The sequence below is a fragment of the Onychomys torridus genome, chromosome 10 (genome assembly GCF_903995425.1).
Source record: "Onychomys torridus chromosome 10, mOncTor1.1, whole genome shotgun sequence".
Taxonomy (NCBI): Eukaryota; Metazoa; Chordata; class Mammalia; order Rodentia; family Cricetidae; genus Onychomys; species Onychomys torridus.
In genome coordinates, this window is record NC_050452.1 from 76,517,921 (window position 1) to 76,533,473 (window position 15,553).

Genomic DNA, 15,553 nt, shown 5'->3' on the forward strand with positions numbered 1-15,553 from the left:
TATTAATTCCTACAAGTATCATTCACCATTCACGGAAGTCAATCTCACTTGCATAATAGGAAATGGATAAACTCAACAAATCTATTAATAAAAGGCAAATTGGAATTCACAGAAAGTGGTTTTGTCAGAGTGAACATACAGAATAGAAAAATATGAAAGTCTTTAAATTGTACTGCATGGTTTCTGAGCACAATTTATTAATATATCATACAATTTTCAAAGCTTTTAGAATGTCATGCATGCTCTGTTTTAGAAAAACGATAGATTTTTCAAATAAGCTGTCAAATTCCAATTAGGGGCCATTTACTGCAAACAAAATTGTCATATTCCTAGATCTATAAGATGTACATGGGAGTTAGGGAGACAGCTCAGTGTGGAAAGGGCTTGCTACAAGAGTCGGGGGTGGGGGTGTGTGAGTTTGGATTCCCAGAACTCACCACTCCTACATGGTGAGATGCCAGAACAGTCAGCAAACACAAAGGCCAGCAAGACTGGCTACTTGAGGGAACAGAGACCCTGTGTTAAATGAGGGGGGCGGGAAAGACCAACGCCCAAGGATGTTCTTCCACCAAGTGTACACCATGCCCAGTCCCAGCAGGACAGAGGACCACCCACCCCATTAGTAACTTTCTCAGAGCTGCTTGGCAAGTGCCTTGTGGTTAGATTGTTCAAACCACGCTTAACAGTAAAAGTACAATAGTCCCTCCCAGAATTTCAGTAAAGAAACTGTAGCACAGGTGGGTGGGTGCGGGGATGACTTCATTCCAAAGAGAATCCTCAGGAAATGAAGCAAAGTAAAGAAGCTACCAGCTCAAGGGGAGTGCCTGGCATCCTCATTTCAAGGCAAAGCTGAAATACAGGTACATATTTCACATGATGATGCTACCTTTCCCCAAGCCTGCAAACACTGCCTTCCAATGTGAGTCAACATTGGAATCAGGAGTCAGTCTCTGGTTTCTCAGGCAGTCACTAGCTCTGTACTCAACAGCCTTGACAAACAGCAACTCCAACTGTAAGATAGCACATCCCAGGCTAATACAAAATATCACTAGTAATTTCATCACATTCCACCTTAATATGATGCATTTATCTGCCCTCTCCACTCCACAGCTCTCCTCCATGCCCATTCCCTCCAGGCTGATGGTAATATGACCTTTATTTTAGCATTTAGCATTAATAATCTCATAAATGATCCTATACTCTAATTGCTTGGCATTTCCACAATATTGTCCAATTAATTTTATTTTACCTAATGGCTATTTCTAAGAGATTAAGAAAAATCTCTGTTACTACAAATGAACAAAAGAGAAGAGTAAACATACACTCTTGTTATTGCTATGCATTTTATCTGGAGATTGTTTGCTCCACACATAAATATTAACTCCCAGGAGCAACTAGCATACTATTTTTGCTTGAAAATTCCCAAGTCAGTGCCCCAGCTGCGACACCATTGAGCCATGAACAAACATCTGGGGAAGTTCAAACATTTAGTATCCTCTGCTATTTTGAGGAGCAGAAGTCACTCTGTATTTCTGCCACCCATCCTCCACTTCTTGGGGTTGCCTGAACAGGTTTGCAGCACAGCATGGTGGAGCATCCAAGACACAGAGTTCTCACCTTCCTGAAATGAAGCCCTGTGCCTACAGCTGAGCCCTGCACTGCCTGGACGACCAGCTCTGTCTGTCTTGCCTTGTTTGAGAAAGGAATTCCTTGGAGTCCTCCAGCCCCAGGCCCTGGCTCATGTCGGGGAAACTAAGGATACTGCCTGGAATGTTCCTCAAATCAAACAGCAGAGGATGAGATCACAGAGGGTGAATAAAAAACCCTACACAGAGAGAACGTTCTGTGTGTCTAGGATTCACACAGCAGCCCCCAGGGAGATATTTGACTGTTCAAGAACAGAGCTTATAGGGCATTATTATTTTTGTTCTTGCTTTTCATATGAAAATTCTGGTGTGTTAACCTTGGGAGTATTTATTTATTTTTCTAGAATATGAAAAGTTAAAATGTGAGGACAATGTATGATTATTATGCAGTTAAGATTTAACTGAATAAAAATATACAGTGCATTAAGAACAATTTATATCGAGTAGATATGATGAAACTGTTACTATTACAAGGAATACTGAAAAAATTATAACCTAAACTAGAAAATATTGTAAGTTGTATCTTGATATTAATATAGTATATGCATTGGTTTCTGTATAGTTAAGCTAAGATTGGTAAAAAGGTTTTCAAAGATATTGGTGGAGTCTGATACTCCAGCACCTTAGACATGTAAGAAATTTATATATTTTCTGTAAAAATATAAAATAAATATATTTACATTTTACTTGATTTTTTAAAGATTATGCTTCTTATTCCACAAATAAATAAAATTATTATGTCCACTAAAACACTTTTAAAAGGCATACCTTTAGAAATATAATATAAAACTATTAGTTATCAAAATGAATAATAGCACCTAAGTTCAATTCCCAGCACCCATGTCAGGCAGCTGCCTGCCTCTCTAGTTCTGGAGGATATAACAACCTCTCCTAGCCTCCCATACCCATGTGTACATACATACATGTAAAAGAAAAATAAACTATTTAAAACATAAATAAAAACAAAAAGAGAGCTGGTAACACAGCTCAGTGGTAGAGTGCTTGCCTAGCGTGGGCAAGGCTCTGGGTTCAATCCTTAGTGCTCAAAAAATAGAAACATCTTCTAAGAAGAACAATTGTCGATTGTGAAGCTAGATATAATTAGGAAAATGTCCTAGGAAAATGGCAGGTTTCCTATTACTTTGTTTTAAGGAATGTGGAACCCATTCAGGAATGGAGGGAGGAAGGGAGAAGGGAGGAAGTGAAGGAAGGAGGAGGGAAGGAAGGAAGGGAATGTGGGAGGGAGAGAGGAAGGGAAAGTCTGATTCCCAGACTCTGGTTGAGTGACAGAGGTTTAGGTGGGAGCCAGATCTGTCCAGCTGAGCATCAAGGCTGAATTACCAAACACCTCAGGACATAGAAAGTCACAGGATTCTCTCTTGGTAAGTATTCAGTGTCGTAACAGTGGTCGTTCATTTTTGACGCCTGGATGTCCCACCAGACCACTTGGTTTAATTCTCTCAGAGAATGCCGGAAGAGAAGGGCTCTGAGGAACAGAGCACACATCAACACCTTACTTACTCTATTTGTTTTATGGATGTCTGTCATTCCAGACCTATCTTCCTTACTGGGAAATCTGAAGTGAGGTGGTTTCTAAAGAAACTTCTATTCTGAAGCCCATCAATTCACTGAGAGAAAAGTGGTCTGTAACTTTTAATTTGTGATGGAGCTATAGGGCGGGTTAACACAGGCAATGAACAGAACTCAGCCAGGAGGCATTTTTAGTTCTGTGATTCCAGCATGCTCATCTAATGTAAGACCTCATTAGTGTGTGGGCAAAGAGCATTCCCATGCTTCATGCCCATTTCCCTTCTCCTGGGGAAACAGCTAGCCTCAGATTCCCCTCTGTTCTCACACCCTTGCTTGGTAGCAGTTTCCACCACACAACACCTTTGTGCCCACAGTGTCTGAAAGACGAATAAAACGTCATCCTCCAAAATCACACTGGTGAACGAACAAAAGGAAGGTACGAGAGGGGAAAAAAAAAGAATGTAGGTAAATACACTTGTGATTTAAGTGATTCCAAGACAGAGGTTGCCTGCAACCTACAAAGGGCTCTTGAAAAGATACTGGTAACTCCATTCTGATGGATGGACACTATCCTTAGGCTGCTGGACCCATTCTACATAAAGCTGCAAAAGTGCAGAGTACTAGACAGAGAACAGGCAGGAAGTCCTGGTGTTACTCAGCGTACTGTAGAGAGCCGTCAAGCAAGTGGTATTTCTACCCATAGCCAGGAAAATCAAAGCATGTTATGGTTTAATCACAGCATCGATCTGCACCCATGGAATGCCTGGTTGCAGTGGATGAAAACCTCTGCAAATGGGTGCATGAAAAATGCAACTCTCATCCAGAAACAAGTAATTCCCAAAGGGACTACTCCTAGCATGTCTTCAAGTTATATGCACCCACTGGACTAAGAGATCCAAGGTTTCCCTGCTCTCCTTATGGCATAGTCAACACATAGTGAGGAAGAACTAGAGACGGGTTCCCCAGGCACCATACACACCAGTTACCATCCAAGAATAGGTATTGGTTGCATTTGTGCTACTGAAATAGTGCAAGGTAAATGACATTGTTTCCAGTCCCCCAGGTGATTTAATTTAATTTGAAGCTAAAACACATCTTCTGATTAACTCAGATTCTCAGTGGGAACAGCTGTCTTCATTGCAGAGCATGAAGTGCCAGTATCTCAGCATAGTCCCTGTGATGCACAAACCACCTGAACGCCCTTTGCCTTCCTCCATCGGAGTGGCATCCCCTCTCCCTCCCGATCCATAGCTGATGAAAACAAGTCCATCAACTCATGACATCTATCAAGGAATGGTCATCCTAACCATTATACTGTCATATGCAACCCTCCAGGAACTCACTCCCCATGAAATCAAATACTCACATTTCAGAGCCCTGCCAAATGCACACAGTCACATTCCCACCAAAGCTGCTCTGAAGGAACATGCCACCATTTGGCAACACATCTTTTCAGGCTGAAACCACATGAGAAAGTTGCTGCTCCAACTCCCTTTACTGATAAGGAGACTAAAGCCTGGAGAAACTAAAAGATCTAGCTGGATTTGCAGAAGCCAGTGAATGCTACAAGTCAGGTTCACATCCAAACTCCAGTAACCCTTCCCGAAGGCCCTTCAAGCTCTTCCACAGCCAGGAAATATGAAATACAATACCTTAGGAAGCATGTCTCCAGCAATTGCTTAAATATGAAATGTAGCCTTTGGTACACTCTACAAATGTGTCCCTCCTGAAATGTCTGTCCTCCAACACATATCACACACCATTAAGTTCTAGTTTTTAATAAAATTAGTAATTGCCACTTGTAAAGCTACCTTTAAATTTATTGATAGATTGATCGATCAATCAATTGGTTTTTTTGGAGACAGGGTCTCATATACCTCATACTGCCCTAGGACTCCCTATACAGTTGAGGCTGACCTTGAACTTCTGATCCTCCCAGCTCTGCTTCCCAAATGCTGGTACAGGCCTTCACCACCACACCCCAGTCTATGCAATGCTTTGTATATTGTAAGCAAGCATGCTACCAATTCAGCTACATCCCTGACCCCAAGATAATTATATTAATAGAAAGAACAAAAAAAGGATATTTGTTACATCTTAAAGTAAACATATCTTCCAACCATAAGCCAAATACAGGAGTGAAAGATCACACACAGGACCAAGAAAGGAAAGCGAATGCAATGTTATATGTTCTCTCTGAACTAACAACATATGATGAATCTGTGGACTCAATATATCTATTACGAGAGAAAAGTTCTCCTGACATATAAATTCATTTCATTTCCACATTATTAAAATACTTTCTTATCAGAATTTTTACCATGTGGGCTGGATTGCCAATATCCCCATGTACATGAACTTTTCAAAATAAGTTTTCTGGCAGGAAAGGCTTCACAGTTCAAGCATGGAGACCTGCATTGGAATCCCCAGCACCCATGGAAAAGCCAGGTGTGTGTGTGTGTGTGTGTGTGTGTGTGTGTGTGTGTGTGTGTGTGTGTGTGAACCCAGAGCTGCCTGGGGCAGCAAACCTCTGGGGTCTGCTGGTCAGCTAGTCCATCTGAATGAGCCAACACCGGGTTCAGGGAGAGATCTTGTCTCCAAAAACGAAAAATATGGAGAGTGAGAGAGAAACACACCCAGGGTCAAAGTCAAGCACCAAGGCTACATGTGAGTCGCCACACTAAAGGGTTCATTAAGGACATTTTTTTCTCAGTATTATCAAAACATTTCTATACAATAACAAAAGTATATGCAACTGAAATTAAAATATGTGAGATGTATTTTACTTTTTAAAACACATAATGAACCCTGACCTTTTATATTCAGTTCTGTTCTGTCTCATTATACTCCTTAATTTAAAAAAAAAAGTGTTGGTCAAAACTCACTCACTAGGGGACTGGAGAGATGGCTCAGCAGGTAAGCACACCTGTTGCTCTAGCAGACCCAATTCCATTTCCAGCACCCACCTAGCAGTTCACAATGGTTTTTAACTGCAGTACCAGGGGCCCTGATGCTCTTTTGGACTCTTCAGGCACTATGCACAGGTAGTGCACATACACATATGCAGGCAAAACACCCAGACACAGAAATTTAAAATAAATAAAATCCCTTTTAAAAATCACCAATTTGATTATGTGCCATTGATAGGTCAAATCTTACAATTTGAAAAATATGGGTTATGAACTCTGTTCATGATTTAATGATGATAACTATTGGTTTCTATTGATGCTTACAAGGTGGGGACATCTCCCATTTTCTGTGCACTGATCACTTTGTAAACTAAAGATGAAAACTGGCACGGAGATGTAGGGATCAATAAGTACCTGTTTTTACAAAGAGGAAAACAGTATTTCAGACTGGTGTGTGCAGCCGGCTCATGGCCACAAGGCTCACCCAGTCAGGAATGCAGTCTAGTTCCAGAGCACATCCAAAAGATTTACTCCTTTAGGGTGAGATATTTTACTTCGAGTTCCAAAACTACAACTTAATGACTGTGTGATTTGTGGCAAGTAACTAAGCCTCTCTGGACTTGTTTTCTCAGCCACATAACAGATATGATAGGGTCTATCTGGTGCTGTGGTCACCTATGGCAAGTGCTGGGTGTAATCTCAGTGACTGAATCCTTAACTATCACAATAAATATTAAATCTTTCCCCCCTTTTCTTTTATTTTCAGTTGTAATCCCAAAATAATTGGCCCTTTCCATTACTTTTTCATTTCTGTTGAGTTTCTCACATTGTGTCTCTCTAGTCCTATAATTGGAAATCACTTGCCTCCTTTTGCTATACTCCCCTCCTGTTCTCTGTCCTCTGTGTGCTTGGGTCTGGGCTGGATGTTCATGAAACAGATATTACCTTTCACCAAGAACAACTAGCTAGTCAGATGGCCCCTAAAGATTCACGCAGTTGTTGATCTAATGAGTAAAGCCTCAGTTCTTAAAAGAAAATTTTGATTGTGGCATGCCAGCCCAGAGGTCACCTCTCATCACCACAAGAATGCCATCACCTAAAGAAGCCACAAAAGAACTCCAAGTACTCCATGCCAGGGGTTTGTGACTGGAGTCATACAGTTAAAGCAAACCTGTGGAACTCAGAGACTGTGGTTCCAAAGGCCACTGGTGTAAGTCATGGACATGGATGTGTCTGGCCATTCACACAGATACTGTTTCTTGCTTCTCTGCATGCAACACGAGTGGTCTTTGAATCAGATGCAACATGATCATTCCTAGAACAGTTAATTCTAATTACTTCTATGAACAGGAATAACATCTGTAAAACATGGAGTGGTTGATACAAAATTTATTAGAGCAATGATCAATAAGAGGTTTGTAGAAAGAGAAAGAAGTCATTATAATGCAAGAGATAATTCTACTGTTGGTGAACCTGGATACTCGGTTCTCCGAAGCTTCAGTTCAGGAAGTAGCTATAGTCACAGCCCCATAAGCCTGTACTCATCAATACACTTTGCTTTTCAGAGAAAGATTTTTCTCTTCAACTTCTCAGAGACACGCCAAGGGAATTCTTCTATACATTCATGATAACCTCATTGATAAGAACACTCATGTTTGGTCATAAGTATCTACTTTCAAAGTTCCTTAGTCTCAGTTCTCCTTCCAAGATCTTTAGGAAACGTAACATTTGGTGACAGGAATATCTTCTCTGAGGAAGTACAGAAACCAGACCTAAAATATTTCTGGGAACTATATTTAGTGACCTGAAAATATTGGTTGTAAAATACTAAAGTTACACAATAGAATTTTATAAACATTTAACTAAAATGTCAAATGAGTTTAACAGTACAAAATAAATTCAACTGATTCCACAGTGGAAAGTTGACTTGTTAAGGTGTCTTAGTTACAGGTGTATTAAATGGGATCATAAAACCATGCAGACCAAGTCTTCAGAAAGCCCTCAAAGTGGGGAGAGGGCAGCTGAGCATCAGACTCAGCTCTCATCTTCCAGAATTACAAGCTAAATGAAGGCTTCTTGTGGTTCCTTTGTCATGCTTCCCTTAACCAAAACAAAACAGGCTATCCAGGAGAAACATACTCTTTTAAATTCCTGGGAATAAAGACCAGCGTGAATGTATCATGAAAATTCTTGCACAAAAACAGTAAACTATGTAATGTGAAATGCAAAAGTGTTCCATGCAGCCCATGTCTTTATCCTGACTCTCAGTTACAAAGAGACCATAGCATGTTAAAGAATTTAGTAAAGGCTAAACATGTGACTATAGCTACCTCCCGAACATGGAAAATTTCCAGTTACCTTCATACAGGTGGATAACTTGAAAATTTCAGACACATAAACAGTTGGACTTAACATCCATGTGCACTCTTCCAGTATTCCCAGAGAAGCTGAAGAAGTGATGTGTTTGAGATCCATGATTAGTATTTTGCACAATGGATTAAAATGTCGTCTACATACTAACTGGCAGGGAGGTAAGAGACAAAGGTAACATTGCTTTGAAAATAAAATGAGCCCATTTGTATTTTAGATCAAATGGAGTGTAATCTCCTCTCTGTGTATCAGGCAGCAGAAATAGCTGTAGACAAAGGCAAAGGTTTTCAGGAAAAAACTTTGGATTTGCCTTAGTGCGCAAATGAGATGAAAGGAAAATCAATATAATGAGGAATCAGTGACATGAAAGGAGGTGGTCCTTTCGTGTTCCCTCTTCTGTAGCCACATCTGCTTTCCACTCTAATTAGCTCTGACTTCCCTCTAGCATTAGCACTCAAGATAATTATTAAATAGCCAAAATTGGTATTTTAATTTTGTTTGATTAATTAAGACTATTGCCCATCCTGTGGGTAGCATATACAAATTTAAATTCATTATTAGTCTTCACAGCTAAACCCAGACCTCCCACTGGAATTTGATAGAACACAGATTTTATAGTATGAGATAAAAATAATTGTGCAAATATGTATCCATTGAAACTATTTATATTATCTTTAAGTGCAGGAACATTTATGATTCCTTTTAAAAGTTGTTGTTACTGTGGCTTTTAACTTATTTTTGCTTTAGAATTGTAAAGGCACACTATTTCATATATTGCAGAGATTAAATAGGCACGTGTGGACTGATCTAGAGAGTGAGTTGTGTTTTGTAGTACTGTTACATGAGAAAAATAAATACAGAGTCCAAACACCTTTTCTTCAACTGACTATTTGGATACAAATATCTGCATGAACTAGTGGCCATCAATTTATCAATTTATCATTTACTTACAGCTTTGCTTGCTCATTGACTAAGAAAGCATTATCTACTACATTTAGAATCCTGGATTAGTCATTTGGATCTAAGAGGGCTTCTTCCTTCTACCACTCATCACTATGAGGAACTCATAGTAGCTAGGAATAGGGAGAAACTGAGTAAAACAAATCCACACATCATGCAGTATGCCACTTCATGGTGAACAACAAATATAAAAGTGTCTTAGAGTAGGCTACCATAGCCTGGGCTGCAGCCTCCATGTTTGTTGAGGACTGTGATAGTCCCATAATGATGAAATTATATAATGAAGCATGTCTCAGAAGAGTCTCCATCATTGGCTGACACATGACTGTAATTATTTAAAGCATGATCAAATTAGATTGAGGCAGACAAGATGGAGTTGTTAATTTTTCCTGCATGGAATTGTTGTCCCCCCAACAAAGGAAATTTCCTTTGAAATTGGCTGCCTAGGATCAAGAGGAAATTTCTAAGCAAAGTGAGAGTTTCAGAAAAATAATCTCTGAACAAGACATTGGAAATGTGAACAGGGAGGATCCACTACACTGGAAAAGGAAGCTGCAAGGGAAGAGCCTTTGGACAAATATGCAAAAAAGTTAGCCAGCCTGGAAGCATAGGCCTAATTATCTAGCTACTTCAGAGTAGAGGCAGGAAGATCACAAGTTCAAGGCCAGCCTGGGCAAGTTAGCAAGACCCTATCAAAACAAATCAAAAGGAAGAAGGAAAATAAACAGCATACAATTTTAAAAGAGCTGAGACCTCCAGGAACTTGATGGTGAGACTCCGTTGCTGAACACACTACACACTTTGGTCAAAGTACATGAGACAATCAAAATGAATACCAATATTAACCAAATTTTAACCAAGAATCTTTCTTGCTGCTGGTTGGCTCTCATAGCAGTAGAAGGTGTGATGTGGGCTTCTGGGGCAAAATAAAGTAATCAAGAGCCTTAGCCAGTGATATGATCTACAATACTGGCCAGCATGGCATGCCCATGGGTGTAATAATGGCATAATTGTTATGGGACTAAATAATCACTTTCTAAATGTGGCCAAGAATTCATGGCAAGGGAGCCCGCAGTTGCTGCCTATATACCCCAAGAAGAATGCAGCTGTTCGCACTTATCTGAGAAGTGTCCATGTGAAACACGTAGTGGTTAAGGCAGAAACTGACAACTGGTCAACGTTCAGAGGATACAGGTCAGTGGAGTACTTAGTCACAAGTGGAACTTCTGTATGACCTCCCCTTACCGGAAGGTTCAGGGACCATAGTGACAGAAGGGATGGAGAGATTGTCTGGACTGCAAGTCAGGAGTCAGGAGCAAACCAGTGTCTTCTGGACGTGACAGAACTGCTGCCCTCATGAACTCACCATAGATATGGCTTTCTACACAAGATCACAGCAGTCAATATCGCAGCATGGAGGGGGAAGGGTCCCACAAGCCCCCACATCTTACCGAGAAGTTGCTATGGACAGTTTATGGCTTCTGGGGTGGGAGGTGAGAAGTTTTATTTAAGAGTGTGGTCCCTAGTAAGTCAACCATTCATGATCCAGTGGATAGCCCCATACTCATGAATATAAGGGCAGCATGAATTTCAACCAGTGGATTATTTTTTTTTAATGACAGGAAGTCAGGGGTGGGTAAAGAGGAGGAAGTGTATTTGGGATGAGTTAGGGAGAATAATAGGGATAAATATAAACAAATTACATTGTATAAAATACTCAAAGAATTGCTAAAAACATTATATATTCATGTATACATATATGTGTTGTGGAATAATCTTTTTATACACTGTGAAGATGTGTTACACTGATTGGTTTAATAAAAATCTGAACAGCTAATAGCTAGGCAGGATTTCCAGGCACAGAGGATGCTGGGAAGAAGAAAGGCAGACACACACGTCAGGCAGGAGACTCAGAACAAGCAGCTTGGGCATTACAAAGTAAAGGTAACTGAGACATGTAAAAGAACATAGATCAAAAGGATTGGTTTATTTAAATTGTAAGAGTTAGTGGGACAAGCCTAAGCTAATGGCCAAGCTTTAGTAATTAGTAAGAAGTCTCTGTGTCATTATTTGTGAGCTGGCAGCCTAAAGAAAAGTCTGACTTCACACACACACACACACACACACACACACACACACACACACACACATATAGACAAATGGCTCACCGGTAGAGCACTTACTTAGTACATGTCGAAAGGCTTAGTTTCAATCCCAGCATCTTATGCAAGGAGACAAAGACAAAGAACTTCAAGTTACTGGTCTGTCTCACTGGGCTCCAACCAAGACTGCAGGACAAGGGATTTGCACATCAATTTTAGGTTTTATAAAGATTCATTGTGGATGGTGGTGGCATATGCCTTTAATACCCAGCACTGGGGAGGCAGAGGCAGGAGGATCTCTGGGAGTTCTGAGGCCAGCCTGGTCTACAGAGTGAGTTCCATGACAGCTAGAGCTACACAGAGAACACTTTTCTTGAAATCCCTCCCCTAAAAAAAAAAACGTTCATCATAATGTCACTTTAGTAGAGGCAGATGCTACTTCAAGGACACATGAGCATGAAAATCTATGAAAAAAATGAATATTCTTTGAGTTTTCAACACCATGCTCCTTTTCCTTCCAAATGCGTTTTTACTTCACTGCTTATCCCAACAGAATCTTGTAAAATTTTAGTCCCAGAGCACAGATGAGCTAGCTACCCTTCTCAGATTTAACAAGAGGCTCAGCACTGACTTCATGGTTATGCTGTCCATTTACCACTGTATTCTAATATATCTTTCTCCATCTGGGAGAAATCTGAGTCCCTTTTCCCATGGCTTTAAGAAGTAAACCTGCATTATTTTATTTTAAAAGAAAAGGCTCTCTCTCTGTCTCTCTCTCTCTCTCTCCCTCCCTCCCTCCCTCTCTCTCTTTCCCTCTCCTTCTTCTCAGTGTAATGTAATTAAGGCAGAATAGAGACTTGAGGCTCTGAGCATCCTCATACTCTTCTGCATCCATATGTGACAAGTCATGGGGCCAAATCTTCCCCCTGTCATCCAGGCTGAGAACACCTCACCTGCCAAGCTCAGTTTTACAAAACATACACCTTTAATAAAAATAAATAAATAAATAAATAAATAAATAAATAAATAAATAAATAAAAATGGGGCAGAAAGAAACAATCGTCCCAACACATGTTGAATTCAAAGGAAATTCATTTTTCACCTTTGACCAGAAAAGACCAGAGGAAACTGATTCCAGGTAAGAGAGAGGGCCTCAGCCATGCTCCTACTCAGGAAATGAATGAGCACAGCCAGGACTCCACAGCAGCACTGCCTGCTTGCCACCAGAGAAGCCAACCAGGATGCCAGGAGCCAGAAAGATAACACTCCTCAGTGGGCCAGTAGGTCACGGCACAGCTCTTACAGGCACCCCTGGTAAACACCACTTAGACTCTCACAGTACCCGGCTGCTCATCCCCACCCACTGCACAGTTCTCACCCTGCCTGACCCACCCTCGCCCTCCACCCAGGAGAGTCCAGGGTCACATGAGAAATGAGGCCACCATCTAGAACAGCAATCAGAGCTTTGGCATTTTTTTTTTTCTTGAGCTGAGGATTGAACCCAGGGCCTTGCGCTTGCTAGGCAAGCACTCTACCACTGAGCTAAATCCCCAAGCCAGGCAATTTTTATCTGAAGCAAACACTGGACAAATTTCCCTGGAGATTCAGCCAACATCCTTTTTCAATATATTCTTGTCTGGAAAGATACATCACTATTTGTTTCTACAGTGGATTTTGGGTTTGTTCTCAAGAACTTAATTTTATCCCACTCACAGTCAGGTTTGTATTATTAAAATACTCTATGCTCACCTTACATAAGGCCCAAAAAATTATTAGAGAGAAACCACCATGTGTTAAATCCAAAGCCCTCAGATGCTGAAATAAAAGCAGTGATAGCAATGTGGCTGAAAGTCAAGGACCCTGAGTTTCTCATGTAGAGAGAGTCACACACACACACACACACACACACACACACTCACACAACACACACTCACACCACACACACACACACACACACACACACTCATACCACACACACACACACTCACACCACACACACACACCACACACACACACACACACACTCACACCACACACACACACACACACACACACACACACACACACACACACACACACACACACACACACACACACACCCTGGTATCCTGTTGAGGTATGTTACTTCCATGTACTTCAAACAATATTCTAGACCTCAAAACTTGAGTCTGTCCTTGTCCCCTTGGAAAGATCTTTCACTAAGAACACTTCTCTTCTGGGCATAGGATGATGTTACTTGTTTTAGAGTTGACGGCTCCACCTTCCACCAGGTCTAAGGCAAAGTCTCTGACAGCTTTACTATGGCTCTAAGAAAGAAGAGAATTCTGACGTGTTTCCTGGAGGTTGGACATTCCGACGAGATGGAAAGAGAAGTTTTACTGTTGTGTTCTCTTGAAAGTTAAGAAGCATCCTCAGAGAAGATGAATTAAGTATCCAGAATTTAAAAGGGGACTGAGAACCCCTCGGGCAGCTTTAGACTTGCTTCCTAGCTTTTTCTAATACAGTCATCCTGTATACTGTTGATGCCCAGTTCAATACTAATGCCATGTCTTGCCCTCAAGAGCTAGTCATGAGATCTTAATTAGAACTGGGGAAGAGACTGCACTGAATCAGCCTGTCCATCTTCCCAGAAACTGAGTAAAGCTTTTAAATGTCACTGCAAACATGCCCAGATTTCAATCAATTTGTCTTATTTAGTAGACCCAACAATATGAAACTTTTGACTTACAGATAAATCTTTGACGTTTATATTTCCAGTACCTAGCCTGATTTGCTCCCTTCCTTTTTTAAGAATGGGATGAAATAATGGTGTCCTGGAAGGCTAAAACAGGAGTAATATAAAATACGATGAGTAATATGATGAAAACCGGAACGACTTGAGAGGTTCGAATGAATTGGAACAGATTACAATGGAGCCAGGGTCTCTTTTACTAGACAGTACTGGACAACCCAGCAACTCTAAGGAACTCGGAGTAACAATCTTTGAGGGCTGACACAAGAAATGCTACCGAAGTCGTTTTCTTTTTTTTTTTCTTTTTCTTTTTTTTCTTAATGAGAACGTACTGCATGCTTCTTTTTAAAAGTAGATGGAGACTTCCTCAAAACAAGACAAAAAAGAAACAAAACAAACCAAACAAAAACTACTCGTTCAAAAACTCTAAACCCATCTGTGTGTGTCTTTAAATTCACCGAAGAGTCTCTATTGCTTTTTGGTAACACAATATATATTGAAATCTACCTCCACCGGCCAGTTAGTTGTCTAGGCAACTCTGCGACTGGCTAAAACACCACCCGAGGAAAGGCGAAGGTGGATTGCCAGAGAAAGAGCTGTACTAATTGCATCTGTTTTGCAAGTCAGAAACACAGGATGCCTGCTCGTGTTGCGTGTGGACACACACACACACACACACACACACACACAAACACACGTGCGCGCGCCCTCATGCACGCAGGCACACACACACACACACACACAAACACACGTGCGCGCGCCCCTCATGCACACACACACACACACACACACACACACACACACACACACAGGCACACGCACTGAACCAGTGTAGGTCCCAGCGCTGCCCCTGCCTCGCAGCAGCCCCCTCCCTGTCCCTGGAGCCTGAGGCTGCTACCCACCCCCCCCCCCAATGGTTCCTCCACCTCCCGCAGCAGTCACATCACCTACCCTGCTGGGGACGAGGGACTTAAGCGGGAGGACGACTGCTCCGACGTCCCAGGCTCCTAGGACTGGCCAGAAGATGAGTTCAGGCCGGCGGGGTGCCCTTCACTTCCCACAGCTAGGGCGAGCGCAGAGCCCCATTCGCCCGGCCTGCGCGCTGCTCTCGAAGGAGGAAGCCCCGGGTGGCGGCAGAGCCAGCCGCAGCTGCGCGGAAAGTTGGGGGGAATCCCCCAGCCGTCGCTGTCTCGTTCTAGTCCTGTCCCCTCCGCAGCCTGGGGGCCCCCCGCCGGCCTGCGATCTCCTCCCGAGACCCACTGGCTTTCTTTCACCGGGGCTGAGTTGCCACATGCACTTGAGAAA

The 15,553-nt window shown here is 41.7% G+C and overlaps 1 protein-coding gene across 1 annotated transcript in view; it reads right to left on the reverse strand.

Moving 5' to 3' along the window:
* The window catches only part of Arhgap24 (Rho GTPase activating protein 24), a 399,402-nt gene extending 384,067 nt beyond the window's left edge, over positions 1 to 15,335 (reverse strand). Inside the window, exon 1 of the mRNA XM_036201559.1 lies at positions 15,200 to 15,335. The gene's annotated coding sequence lies outside the window, so the exon portion shown is untranslated. The remainder of the gene's footprint in view (positions 1 to 15,199) is intronic.
* Positions 15,336 to 15,553: the final 218 nt, after the last annotated feature.